We start from the raw sequence: 14,396 nt of genomic DNA on the forward strand, positions 1-14,396 counted from the left end.
CTATTCTGTGTCCTCTTAATTTATTTATATGCCCAGGTCATGAACCCATTTTGACCTTATCTTGGTGTATGGTGTTAAGTGTGGGTCAGTGCCTAGTTTCTGCCATACTAGTTTCCAATTTTCCCAGCAATTTTTGTCAAACAGTAAGTTCTTATCCCCAAAGCTGGGGTCTTTGGGTTTGTCAAACACTAGAGTATTAAAGGTATTGACTGTTTTGTCCTTTGAACTTAATCCATTCCACTGATCAACTAGTCTATTTCTTAGCCAATATCAAATGGTTTTGGTAACTGCTGCTTTATAATATAATTTTAGATCTGGTACAGCTCAGATCTTCATTTGATTTTTTTTTAATTAATTCCCTTGAAATTCTTGACCTTTTGGTTTTCACTCTTTGCTGATGATATGATGGTATACTTAGAGACATTATAAATAAATCAGAAGAACACAGGATAGTTTAAGGATATGAACAGACAATTTTCAGTGAAGAAATTGAAACTATTTCTAGTCATATGAAAAGATGCTCCAAATCATTATTGATCAGAGAAATGCAAATTAAGATAACTCTGAGATACTACTATCCACCTCTCAGATTGCCTAAGATGACAGGAAAAGATAACAAATATTGGAGGGGATGTGGGAAAACTGGGACACTGATGTATTGTTGGTGCAATTGTGAACTAATCCAGCCATTCTGGAGAGTAATTTGGAACCATGCTCAACATTTAAAGAACAATTAGCCCCAAATGATATTTAAACTATTTGAAAAAATAGGGAATGAAGGAGTCCTATCAAATTCCTTTTATGACACAGACATGGTACTGATACCTAAACCAGGTAGGTTGAAAACAGAGAAAGAAAATTAGAGACCAATCTCCCTAATGAATATTGATGCTAAAATCTTAAATAAGACATTAGCAAAAAGACTACAGAAAATCAGCCCCAGGATAATACACTATGATCAAGTAAGATTTATACCAAGAATGCAGGGCTGGTTCAATAGTAGGAAAACTTATCAGTATAATTGACCATGTTAATAACCAAATTAACAAAAACCATATGATCATCTCAGTAGATGCAGAAAAAACACTTGATAAAATCCAACATCCATTCCTATTAAAAACACTTGGGAGTATAGGAATATATGGACTTTTCCTTAAAATAATCAGCACTATCTATTTAAAACCATCAGTAAACATCATATGTAACGGGGACAATCTGCAACCATTCCCAGTAAGATCAGGAGTAAAACAAGGTTGCCCACTATCACCGTAACTATTCAATATTGTATTAGAAATGCTAGCTTTGGCAATGAGAGTTGAGAAAGAGATTAAAGGAATTAAAGTAGACAATGAGGAAACCAAATTATCACTCTTTGCTGATGATATGATGGTATACTTAAAGAACCCCAGACATTCTACTAAAAAGTTATTAGAAACAATCCACACCTTTAGCAAAGTTGCAGGATACAAAATAAATGCACATAAATCATCAGCATTCTTATATATTACTAACAAAATCCCACATTCAGAATTACAAAGAGAAATTCCATTTAAAGTAACTACTGATAGTATAAAATACTTAGGAATCTATCTGCCAAGGGAAAATCAGAAACTTTATGAGCAAAAGTACACAACACTTTCCTATGAAAAGATGCTCCAAGTCATTATTAATCAGAGAAATGCAAATTAAGACAACTTTGAGATACCAGTACACACCTGTCAGATTGGCTAGAATGACAGGGAAAGAATGGGGAATGTTGGAGGGAATGTGGGAAAATAGGGACACTAATACATTGTTGGTGGAATTGTGAATACATCCAGCCATTCTGGAAAGCAATTTGGAACTATGCTCAAAAAGTTATAAAACTGTGCATACCCTTTGATCCAGCAGCGTTATTGCTGGGCTTATATTCCAAAGAGATCTTAAAGAGGGACCTGTCTGTGCAAGAATGTTTGTGGCAGCCCTCTTTGTAGAGGCCAGAAACTGGGAACTGAATGGATGTCCATCAATTGGAGAATGGCTGAATAAATTATGGTATATGAATATTATGGAATATTATTGTTCAGTAAGAAATGACCAACAGGATGATTTCAGAAAGGCCTGGAAAGACTTACATGAACTGATGCCAGGTGAAATGAGCAGGACCAGGACATCATTGTATACTTCAACAACAATACTATGTGATGATCAGTTCTGATGGACCTGGCCCTCTTCAGCAATGAGACGAACCAAATCAGTTCCAATAGAGCAGTAATGAATTGAACCAGCTACACCCAGCAAAAGAACTCTGGGAGATGATGAAGAACCATTACATAGAATTCCCAATCTCTATATTTTTGTCCGCCTGCATTTTTTATTTCCTTCACAGGCTAATTGTACACTATTTCAAAGTCTGATTCTTTTTGTATAGCAAAACTGTTTGGACATGTATACTTATTTTGTATTTAATTTATACTTTAGCATATTTAACATGTATTGGTCAACCTGCCATCTAGGGGAGGGGTTGGGGAGAAGGAGAAGAAAAATTGAAACAAAAGGTTTGGCAATTGTCAATGCTGTAAAATTACCCATACATATAACTTGTAAATAAAAAGCTATTTAAAAAAAACATTCATATACCACAATTTATACTAACCATTCTCCAACTGATGGACATCCAATCATTTTCCAGTTTCTAGCCACTACAAAAAGGTCTGCCACATACATTTTGGCACAGACAGGTCCCTTTCCCTTCTTTAAGATCTCTTCGGGATATAAGCCCAGTAATAACGCTGCTGGATCAAAGAGTATGCACAGTTTGATCTTTAGTATCTCTTTGGGGTATAAGCCCAGTAGTAGCACTGCTGGATCAAATTGCACAGTTTGATAACTTTTTGGGCATAATTCCAGATTGTTCTCCAGAATGGTTGAATTTGTTCACAACTCCACCAACAATGCATCGGTGTCCCAGTTTTCCCACATCCCTTCCAACATTCATCATTATTTTTTCTTTTTTCTTTTTTTATTTAATAGCCTTTTATTTACAGGTTATATGAATGGGTAACTTTACAGCATTAACAATTGCCAAACCTCTTGTTCCAATTTTTTACCTCTTACCCCCAACCTCTCCCCCAGATGGCAGGATGACCAGTAGATGTTAAATATATTAAAATATAAATTAGATACACAATAAGTATACATGACCAAACCGTTATTTTGCTGTACAAAAAGAATCAGACTCTGAAATATTGTACAATTAGCTTGTGAAGGAAATAAAAAATGCAGGTGGGCATAAATATAGGGATTGGGAATTCAATGTAATGGTTTTTAGTCATCTCCCAGAGTTCTTTCTCTGGGCGTAGCTGGTTCAGTTCATTACTGCTCCATTGGAAATGATTTAGTTGATCTCATTGCTGAGGATGGCCAGATCCATCAGAACTTGTCATCATATAGTATTGTTGTTGAAGTATATAATGATCTCCTGGTCCTGCTCATTTCACTCAGCATCATTTCGTGTAAGTCTCTCCAGGCCTTTCTGAAATCATGCTGTTGGTCATTTCTTACAGAACAATAATATTCCATAATATTCATATACCACAATTTATTCAGCCATTCTCCAACTGATGGGCATCCACTCAGTTTCCAATTTCTAGCCACTACATCATTATTTTTTCCTGTCATGTTTGCCAATCTGACAGTTGTGTAGTGGTAGCTCAGAGTTGTCTTAATTTGCATTTCTCTGATCAATAGTGATTTGGAACACTCATATGAGTGGAAATAGTTTCAACTTCATCATCTGAAAATTGTCTGTTCATATCCTTTGACCATTTATCAATTAGAGAATGGCTTGATTTCTTATAAATTACAGTCAGTTCTCTATATATTTTGGAAATGAGGCCTTTATCAGAACGTTTAACTGTAAAAATGTTTTCCCAGTTTGTTGCTTCCCTTCTAATCTTGTTTGCATTTGTTTTGTTTGTACAACGGCTTTTTAATTTGATATAATCAAAATTTTCTATTTTGTGATCAATAATGATCTCTAGTTCTTTGGTCACAAATTCCTTCCTCCTCCACAAGTCTGAGAAGTAAACTGTCCTATGGTCCTTTAATTTATTTATAATTTGGTTCTTTATGCCTAAATCATGGACCCATTTTGATCTTATCTTGGTGTACGGTGTTAAGTGTGGGAATGCCTAATTTCTGCCACATTAATTTCCAGTTTTCCCAGTAGTTTTTGTCAAATAGTGAATTATTATCCCCAAAGTTGGGATCTTTGGGTTTGTTAAATACTAGATTGCTATAGTTATTGACTATTTTGTCCTGTGCTTGTAACCTATTCCACTGATCAACTAATCTATTTCTTAGCTAATACTAAATGGTTTTGGTGACCGCTGCTTTATAATATAGTTTTAGATCAGGTACCACCTGATTTAGGCCACCTAAATTTGATTTTTTTTTTCATTAATTCCCTTGAAATTCTTGACCTTTTATTCTTCCATATGAATTTTGTTGTTATTTTTTCTAGGTCATTAAAATAGTTTCTTGGGAGTCTGATTGGTATAGCACTAAATAAATAGATTAGTTTAGGGAGTATTATCATATTTATTATATTTACTTGGCCTATCCAAGAGCACTTAATAATTTTTTTCTAATTATTTATATCTGACTTTATTTGTGTGGAAAGTGTTTTGTAATTTTGCTCATATAATTCCTGAGTTTCTTTTGGTAGATAGATTACCAAATATTTTATGTCATTGACAGTTATTTTGAATGGAATTTCTCTTTGTATCTCTTGCTGTTGAATTTTGTTGGTGCATGAGTAATTTTTCAACACTGATCCTTGCAAAAACTTCTGTTTCAACTTTTCCCCTCCTTCCCTCCACCTCCTCCCCTAGATGACAGGTAGTCCCATATGTTAAATATGTTAAAGTATATGTTAAATACAATATATGTATACATATTTATATAGTTGTTGCATAAGGAAGATTGGATCTTCTCAAGTAAAAATAACTTGAGAAGAAAAAACAAAAATGCAAGCAAACAATAACAGAAAGAATGGGAATGCTGTGTTGTGGTTCACACTCATTTCCCAGTGTTCTTTCTCTGGGTGTAGCTGGTTCAGTTCATTACAAATCAATTGGAACTGATTTGGATCTTCTCATTGTGGAAGAGATCCATGTCCATCAGAATTGATCATCATGTAGTATTGTTGTTGAAGTATATAATGATGTCCTGGTTCTGCTCATTTCACTTAGCCTCAGTTCATATAGGTCTCTCCAAGCCTCTCTGTAGTCATCCTGCTGGCCATTTCTTATAGAACAATAATATTCCATAATATTCATATACCACAATTTATTCCACCATTCTCCAATTGGTGGGCATCCTTTCAATTTCCAGTTTCTAGCCACTATGAAAAGGGCTGCCACAAACATTTTTGCACATATGGGTACCTTTCCCTTCTTTAATATCTCTTTGGGATATAAGCCCAGTAGTAACACTGCTGGATCAAAGAGTATGTGTGATGACCATGTATTTTAAAATCAGCCTGAATCAGGAATTCATGTTAAGGGAAAATCTTCAATCTTTATTCTCAGTAGAGGTAAAGAAGTATTGGAGGTAAAAGAGGATCGGAGGTAAAGGGAGATTAGCAATGTCAGCAGCTGCCTCAAGAAGCCAGCCAGACCAGAAGCCAGGAGACCAGAATCCACCAAACCAGAACCCAGCCAGCAGTCTTTCTCTGCCTCTCTTCCTCCCCTCTGCCTCCACCCACCAAAATCGTCATTTCCTATACAACACATCAGGATTTGCACAGAGAGTGGACGGGGGCCATTCTTTCTCCAAGCATATATATTAATCGAGTATGGTCCAATTACTATTTAGCCTCACGTGTTTGGGACCTCAGTGCATCAATTCAAGCCTCAGCCCATCACAGGTATGCATAGTTTGATAACTTTTTGAGTATAGTTCCAAATTGCTCTCCAGAAAGGTTGGATCCATTCACAACTCCACCAACAATGCATCAGTGTAATGGGCTGAGGTTTGAGTTGATGCACTGAGGTCCCAAGTACATGAGGCTAAATAGTAATTGGGCTATACTCTATTAATATACATGATTGGATAAAGAATGGTCCCTGCCCACTCTCCGTGCAAGTCCTGATGTGTTGTATAGGAAATGACAATTTTGGTGGGTGGAGGCAGAGAGAGAGACAGGAAGAGAAGCTGGGAGAGATTAGGCCTGGGTTTGAGACTCTGAGCTGCTGGTTGTGTGGCTGCTGGTCGAGCTAGCTTCTTGACTCAGCTGCACACATTGCTATCGCTGATTCTCTTCCACCTCTGATCTTTCTTCACTGAGAATAAAGACTGACGATTTTCCCCTAACCTGAATTCCTGACTCCCGTCGATTTAAAAATACACGATCTTCACACATCAGTGTCCCAGTTTTCCCACATTCCCTTCAACATTCGTCATTGTTTTTTCCTGTCATTTTAGACGATCTGACAGATATGTAGTGGTATCTAAGAGTTGTCTTAATTTGCATTTCTCTGATCAACAATGATTTGGAATATCTTTTCATATGATTAGAAATAGTTTCAATTTCTTCATCTGAAAATTGTCTGTTCATATCCTTTGACCATTATCAATTGGAGAATGGCTTGATTTCTTATAAATTAGAGTCAATTCTCTATATATTTTGGATATGAGACCTTTATCAGAACCTCTGAATGTAAAAATGTTTTCTCAGTTTATTGCTTCCCTTCTAATTCTGTCTACATTATTTTATTTGTATAAAAGCTTTTTAATTTAATATAATAGAAATTTTCTATTTTATGATCAATAATGATCTCTAATTCTTTGGTCACAAATTCCTTCCTCCTCCAAAGGTCTGAGATGTAAACTATCCTATGTTCTTCTAATTTATTTGTAATCTCATTCTTTATGCCTAGATCATGAACCCAGTTTGACCTTATCTTGGTGTACGGTGTTAAGTGTGGGTCAATGTCTAGTTTCTGCCATACTAATTTCCAATTTTCCCAGCAATTTTTGTCAAATAATGAATTCTTATCTCAAAGCTGGGGTCTTTGGGTTTGTCAAACATTAGATTGTTATAATTATTGACTATTTTGTACTGTGAACCTAATCTATTCCACTGATCAACTAGGTTATTTCTTAGCCAATACCAAATGGTTTTGGTGACCGCTGCTTTATAATATAGTTTTAGATCTGGTACAGCTAGGCCACCTTCATTTGATTTATTTTTCATTAGTTCCCTTGAAATTCTTGACCTTTTGTTCTTCCATATAAATTTTGTTGTTATTTTTTCTAGGTCATTAAAATAGTTTCTTGGGAGTCTGATTGGTATAACACTAAATAAATAGATTAGTTTAGGCAGTATTGTCATCCTTATTATATTCACTTGACCTATCCAGGAGCACTTAATATTTTTCTAATTGTTTAGATCTGACTTTATTTGTGTGGAAAGTGTTTTGTAGTTTTGCTTATATAGTTCTGATTTTACCTTGGCAGATAGATTCCCAAATATTTTATACTATTAACAATTATTTTAAATGGAATTTTTCTTTGTATCTCTTGCTGTTGGATTTTATTAGTAATGTATAAAAATACTGATGATTTATGTGGATTTATTTTGTATTCTGTAACTTTGCTAAAGTTGTGGATTATTTCTCATAGCTTTTTAGGAGAGTCTCTGGGGTTTTCTAAGTATACCATCATATCATCTGCAAAGAGTGATAATTTGATTTCCTCATTACTGACTCTAATTCTTTTAATTTCTTTTTCATCTCTTATTGCTGAAACTAGCATTTCTAATACAATATTGAATAGTAATGGTGAAAATGGGCAACCTTGTTTCACGCTCAATTTTATTGGAAATGGTTCCAGTTTATCACTATTGCATATAATGCTTACTGTTGGTTTTAAATAGATGCTACTGATTATTTTAAGGAAAAGTCCATTTATTCCTATACCCTCTAGTGTTTTTAATAGGAATGGGTGCTGGATTTTATCAGATGCTTTTTCTGCATCTATTGAGATGATCATATGGTTTTTGTTAATTTGATTATTGATATAGTCAATTATGCCAATAGTTTTCCTAATATTGAACCAGCCCTGCATTCCTGGTATAAATCCTACTTGGTCATGGTGTATTATATCCTGGAGATGATTTTCTGTAATCTTTATGCTAAGATTTTAAGATTTTTGCATTGACGTTCATTAGGGAGATTGGCCTATAATTTTCTTTCTTTGTTTTCAACCCACCTGGTTTAGGTATCAGTACCATGTCTGTATCATTACTCCTTCATTTCCTATTTTTTTAAATAGTTTACATAGCATTGGAATTAATTGTTCTTTAAATGTTTGGTAGAATTCACATGTAAATCCATCTGGTCCTGGGGATGTTTTTTAGAAAGTTGATTAATAGCTTGTTCTATTTCTTTTTTTAGAAAATGGGACTATTTAACCAATTTACTTCTTCCTCTGTTAATCTGGGCAACCTATATTTTTGAAGGTATTCATTGATTTCATTTAACTTATCAAATTTATTGGCATAAAGTTGGGCAAAGTAACTCCTAATTATTGCTCTAATTTCCTCTTCATTAGTAGAAATTTCTCCCTTTTCATTCTTAAGACTAACAATTTGATTTTCCTCTTTACTTTTTCTAATCAAATTTACCAAGAGTTTGTTTATTTTATTGGTTTTTTCATAAAACCAATTCTTAGTTTTATTCATTAATTCAATAGTTTTTTTACTTTCAATTTTATTGATTTCTCCTTTTATTTTTAGAATTTCAAGTTTAGTGTTTGATTGCGTTTTTTAAATTTGCTCTTTTTCTAGCTTTTTTTTAGTTGTAAGCCTAATTCATTGATTTTATCTTTCTCTATTTAATGTAAGTAAGCCTCTAGAGATATACATTTTTCTCTTATTACTGCCTTGGTTGCATCCCACACATTTTGGTATGATGTCTCATTATTGTTATTCTCTTGGGTGAAAGTATTAATTGTGTCTATGATCTGCTGTTTCACCCAATCATTCTTTAGGATGAGATTATTTAGTTTCCAATTACTTTTTGGTCTATTTTCCCCTGGCTTTTTATTGAATGTAATTTTTATTGCACTGTGATCTGAGAAGGATGCATTTACTAATTCTGACTATGCATTTGAATTTGAGAAGACCCCAGCTTTTGGGATAAGAATTCACTGTTTGACAAAAATTGCTGGGAAAATTGGAAATTAACATGGCAGAAAGTAGGCATTGACCTACATTTAACACCATACACCAAGATAAGGTCAAAATGGATTCATGATGTAGGCATAAAAAATGACATTATAAATAAATTAGAAGAACATAGGATAGTTTACCTCTCAGACCTGTGGAGGAGGAAGGAATCTGTGACCAAAGAAGAACACAAAATAGAAAATTTTGTTTATATCAAGTTAAAAAGTTTTTGTACAAACAAAACTAATGCAGACAAGATTAGAAGGAAGCAATAAACTGGGAAAACATTTTTACAGTCAAAGGTTCTGATAAAGGCCTCAGTTCCAAAGTATGTAGAGAATTGACTTAAATTTATAAGAAATCATGCCATTCTCCAATTGATAAATGGTCAAAGGATATGAACAGACAATTTTCAGTGAAGAAATTGAAACTATTTCTAGTCATATGAAAAGATGCTCCAAATCATTATTGATCAGAGAAATACAAATTAAGACAACTCTGAGATACCACTACTCACCTCTCAGATTGGCTAAGATGACAGGAAAAGATAACAAATGTTGGAGGGAATGTGGGAAAACTGGGACACTGATGTATTGTTGGTGGAATTGTGAACGAATCCAGCCATTCTAGAGAGCAATTTGGAACTATGCTCAAAAACTTATCAAACTGTGCATACCCTTTGATCCAGAAAAGATGAAATTCAGTACTGAATAAAAAATACTACACAGTATGTTGATGAGATGGAGACAGTCTTCTATTTAGAATTACTGAATTTCGTCTTTTCTTTTCCAGAGGTGATAAGAGTTTAAAATCTCTGCTCTCTGGAGACTTTAAGAAAGAAATTTCCTTAGGGAATGATTGCCTATCCCTACTGGCAAGATGAACCACTTTCATTCACAGGGACTATTCGGGTACCATTGGGAAGGAAGTGATGGCCTCATACCTTACATCTGCCAGAGATCACACTTCACACTCAATGTGTAATGAATCCAGTTCTCCAAACGACATTCACTTTATTATTTTCAAGTGTAGCATATTCAGCCATAACCTGAAACAAATATTTGTGGTAATGAGACAATTCCACCTAGCTAAGAAAGTACATAGTTGAGAGTATGTGGTTTGTTCTTAGGTATTAGGGTCTCTCATTACATCTGTGGCCTAGAAGCATTGTTCACTTTGTTTCTTACAATTTAAGCATATCCAGCTAACATTTGTATCCAATATGTATCCTAAGGGTCGATGAAGAGGATTTCTTTTTCTGTAGGCCACAAATTCTAGTTGCTAGCAGTGATGAATTCACTGGGTTATACCAAAAGATACTTGATTTTGGTAGTAATATAATTATTTTTCATTCCTTTGCCATGAAGGTGTAACCTTGGTCATTCCATTCTTCATTCCACTTGAAAAGCAATATAGAAGTCAGATAGCAATGGGATTGTCTTATTCATAAGTGAGGAAATGAGAATTAAAAAGAAATTTTTCCTTTTCTCTTCTCAATCCACTCAATCTAGAGAATGTGACATTGAACCATAGCAGGGTGCAAATAAAAACTTAGAATATAGTGAAAAAAGATTAAATTCCCAGAAATTCTAAAACTGGCCTTTAGCCATCTTGGTAAGGTGAAAAGACATTGTCTCCATATCCAGATTTCCTAATTGAGGACAACTTTCCCAACTATTAGAATTCAGATTGTGATTTTTTTTGACGAGGGAAGCTAATGGATAGAAAAGTCAACTATGTCAAAGATATACCTCCCCCCAAAATGCAGTGAAGGAAGATGAAAAATCTTATTGATGTCCCTAGTTTCCATAGTCTCCAAGCAAAACTACATAACCTACAGAAACTCCCCTAAGTAGGAGGAAAGTGTACTCCCGTTCCCTAATTTAGATCCCATCTGAGAAGCTTCCACTCTTGTACCAAAGCCATTATTTCAATTTAGACTGAATATATGCAAACATGACAATGTTTCCTACCAATTTTTAATGATCCAGACTTCTTCCTACCTGGATTTTCTGTTTTATATATATATATGGCCCATAACCACGATCCATGGTCCAATTGCTGCAATACTGTTCATATTAAACTCCTGGAAAATACAAGGTAGTAGTAAAAATAAAAATCTAGGGCAGAATTCTGCATAGGTTCACTACATACTTCATTGACAAAAACCAGTAGGATAACCTCCTGCTATTAATTGAGCAACTAATACAGATATTGGCTTCAGCCATACTTTGCATGACAGAAAATCCATCTTCGGGGCAAGGTCTGCAAGTCCAGTGACTTTAATAAGTGCATACTCAAGTCTTTTGGAGTACTTGGGATATTTCTGAAATAGAAAATTGCATGTGAAACTCTCACTTTCCAAATCCATGAAGTCATCTATTCCAAATTTCAAATTGTGTTATATAACATATGATGGTCAGTTATTGTCTTATTTTTCTCTAGTATTCTCTAATATTTCTCATTGGTCTAAAAGAGTTTTTAGTTATTATATGTTGAGCCATATCAACCAGTTCCTACTTCATTTAAAAATGTGTTTACCATACACTTACCAAGTAGTGAAAAACATTTAACCCCACCTTATAGCTGTGCTTTTCCTTATTATATATGATTGTTATTATTAATGATTTTCAGATTCTTCTACCACAATAGCCTCCTTCTCCAAGGCTCTTTTTGCTATGGGAAAATTCTAAATTTTCCCATAGTAATGCTAAGATGTGACTTGCCATAAGCTCTCTTTGCCTTAACATTCTGAATGTTCAAGAACATTGTCTGGACTCTGAAAGCTTGGGCGTGTTTCATAGGAGACATAAATTGCCTCAATTCAAATAAAAAAAGATCTGAACCCTATGGCCCAGACATATGATTCTAATATGTGGAACTGGCAACTTTAACCTAGGAAATAAGTTAGGGGTCATCCAATTCATACCTAAGCAATAACTTCCTCTAAAATATTCCTGTGGAGCTGTCTTTCTTCTTGAGGACCTCAGTCAATTTAGACAAGCAGTGGTAGCCTAAGTCATGAATAGCTCAAATTGGCAAGCAGTTTTTCCTTTTTGTGAAGCCAAGAGCTAATGTTTCAAGCTTTGCTCTGGGATGATTTAGGCAGAAATGTAAGCCAAGTTGATTGGTTTTCCACATGAATATGCACTGGAATACACCAATTGTACCCATATATCCTTTTCTTATGTCCTCAGTTTTCCAAATGGCTTTAATCAAGCAAGATGTATCAGAGTTTGGAACTTTCTCACTGTGGTGCTAGCCATCCTCTGGTAAAAATTCAGTTTATTAGCCAATATCTTTTCTTCAATATGTCACTAAAATTGACAATACTGTAGTAGAAGGCTTAGTAGGAGGTAGTTCAAGGGAATTATGCCCTCTCTCAGTTTTGGATTACAAACATTTCCATCACCTAGAGCAGGAGTGGACAATGTCTGATCTGCAGGTTACATCATTTGGTCTGACCCTGACAAGGCAACCACAGGCAAAACTTGAAATTCAATAAATCTGGGGGCCTTTTTAATAGCAAGGGACAAGCAAGGAATTTCCATTATAGGTTAGGGCAGGACACAGACAAGTACATGACAGAATAGACATGTATGCTTCTCATTGGCTGCCTTTGGCTCCATCTGCCAGTATTGTAGTGACTTCAAGGACAGTCAATGCCAGGCAAGCTGGAAGTATAGATGTTGCAAAAGTGTTAAAACCTTGTGGTAAAACTATGGCAATCCAGTAATGATGAGACTAGAAAGAATAGAATCATTTCAGGTTTGATCCAAATGATTAATTTATATGCCCCTGCATCATACAACAAGAAAGTCTGTGTACAGTCCTCGTGGCTCAACAATGTGATGTCATAAAATTTTGCATAAAATTTGTCAAAAGTAGAGGATTTAACAGCCACCAAATTTACCAAGTTACTGAGTGATCTTGACTCTGAATATCGTGATCTTGTTTATCACTATGAGGTGAGGTGACTTGAGTCATGAGATTATATGAATTGTGGGATCAAGTCAATCAATTCATGGAGATGAAGGGAAAACCTGTCAGGGAACTCAATGACAGCCAAGTAGCTATGTGCTCTGATTATTCATGGGGAATATTACCAAGAACCTCTGAGAACTGAACATCAAGCTGCGGGGCTCCAACCAGCTTCTTGACTCCCTCTTTTCAAATGTGAAATCATTTGAAATTAAATTAAGGCTGTGGAAAGTACAACTGGAAAAGAATAATGATGCATTTCCATACTCTGGAAGACCAAAATCCTTCTATGACACTTGAATATGATAAATATGCAAAGCTAATTGATTCATTTAGTGAAAGATTGAAGGATATGAAAAATAAACACATGGAATTGAACATCTTTGTTATACACTTCAATGTGGAACCAACTAATGTGTCTGATAACCTAAAATATGAAATCATTCAGCTGAAACATGATGATGAACTGAAAGCTAGATACAACAACCTTCTACTGCTTGAGTTCTATAAACATTATATAGGCAATAATGAATTTCCCATTTTGGGGAGATATACATTGAAATATGTATTTGTGTTTAGAAAAACTTACTGCTAAGAAGAGTTCTTTTCAAAATTTAAAATCGCAAAAGTTGACTGCCCTCCAGATTGACTGATGCAAACTTGGAAAAGCAGTTTTGTGAGTACCAACATCAATATCAGCTAACAAGACAAGTAGTTCTAGCCATCACATTAAGGGTGAGTTAATTAAATGTTTGACCAAATATATCATCAGATTAATTTTTAAATTGACAATTTTGTGTGGCTCATGAGTGATGTTATAAATATCCAAATGGACCTTGCCAGAAAAAGGTTCTTTATCGCTGATCCAGAAGAGGATTCTCCCAGAAGAGAAGACATTCTCTACTTCAGAATAGTTCCTCCCATATGTGGACTTGTACCATTTCTAGTCATTCTCCAGGACTATATATAAAACTTCCATACATGAACCAATTTTGAATGCTCAACAAAAGGAAGTAAGTCCAAGAGAAAGCCTCAGTGGAGATGCTTTCAGTACTAGAGAGGTACTGTCTATTGACATGGATGAGGCAGAATCTACATACTATATAATGCTAGTGACCTTCCTTTATATTTTCCCAATGCTTTAAAATAGAGATGTCTCCTTTCCAAAGACAAGTGGCAGTATCCTATGTCTATCTCCCTC

Source organism: Sarcophilus harrisii, chromosome 2, assembly GCF_902635505.1.
Source record: "Sarcophilus harrisii chromosome 2, mSarHar1.11, whole genome shotgun sequence".
NCBI classification, from domain to species: Eukaryota; Metazoa; Chordata; class Mammalia; order Dasyuromorphia; family Dasyuridae; genus Sarcophilus; species Sarcophilus harrisii.